The sequence below is a fragment of the Penaeus monodon genome, chromosome 20, assembly GCF_015228065.2.
Source record: "Penaeus monodon isolate SGIC_2016 chromosome 20, NSTDA_Pmon_1, whole genome shotgun sequence".
NCBI classification, from domain to species: Eukaryota; Metazoa; Arthropoda; class Malacostraca; order Decapoda; family Penaeidae; genus Penaeus; species Penaeus monodon.
Window position 1 is genome coordinate 24,978,020 of NC_051405.1, and position 974 is coordinate 24,978,993.

Below are 974 nucleotides of genomic sequence, written 5' to 3' on the forward strand. Positions count from 1 at the left end.
GCCAACTGTAAAGGGGTACAGAGTGGCTGGAACATTAGTCAGAAGGTACAGCACTTCTGAGACGAGGTCATGTCCACACCTGCGTCTCTGGGCCTTCTTCAGGAGAGACTCGTCCATGGAAGCGACGGGGTCATCAATGACTTTCCTCCGGTGGTTGTCAGGTCCGGGGATCAGTGAGAAGGACATCGTACTCGATGTTTCAGCTCTGGTTCTGTCAACTTCTGTAGCAACCGAGGTGAAAAGCGTCACTCCCAAGAACCGCTGAAGGGATTTGACTCACGTGCACGAAATCCTAGAAACTTAGAGAAGAGACCACACTGAGGGATTCCGGCCACTCAGCTGCCCTAGCCACTCGATTTGCACTGTCAGTTTATAAAGTTCCTCCATAAGTATCATTGGTCGAGCTCGTGTGTTGGTCCTACACTCTATTATTAGCGAAGGACTTCTCTTACAGAGCCCGTCCCTAGTGCGACCAGACACAATAAAATGAGGGAGGTCGTGGCGACGCACTCACGTGGTCTGGCGAGGTGGCTCTCTGAGACGGGGTGAGGGGGGGGGGTGAGTAGCAGCCTGAGGGCAGGGTGGAACTAAGAGGGGAGGGGTACGGATATCCGTGTGTTTTATGCTTACACGGGTAAAGAAGATTAAAGGAGCACTAATGTAAAATTTATCGTGAACTTAGTTTGCATCACCTCTCAAGCAATTTGTATTTTGAGGGAACTAATTGAGCTTAAGTTCACGATATTCTATCCAGTGATTAAAAAAAAGAAAAGTTTATCTTTTGATATTTTCGTCTTATTGCCAGGGGCCTCAGTATCGATGATTTCCCTTTGAGGAAAAATATATGAAATCCAAATATTTAGATTATATAAAACAATCTAAACAATTTTTGTTACCTAGAAATAATATATCATAATGACAAAGGCTTGACTCAAACTTCACCATTTTTCATTACTTTAACCTCTTCATAAGTT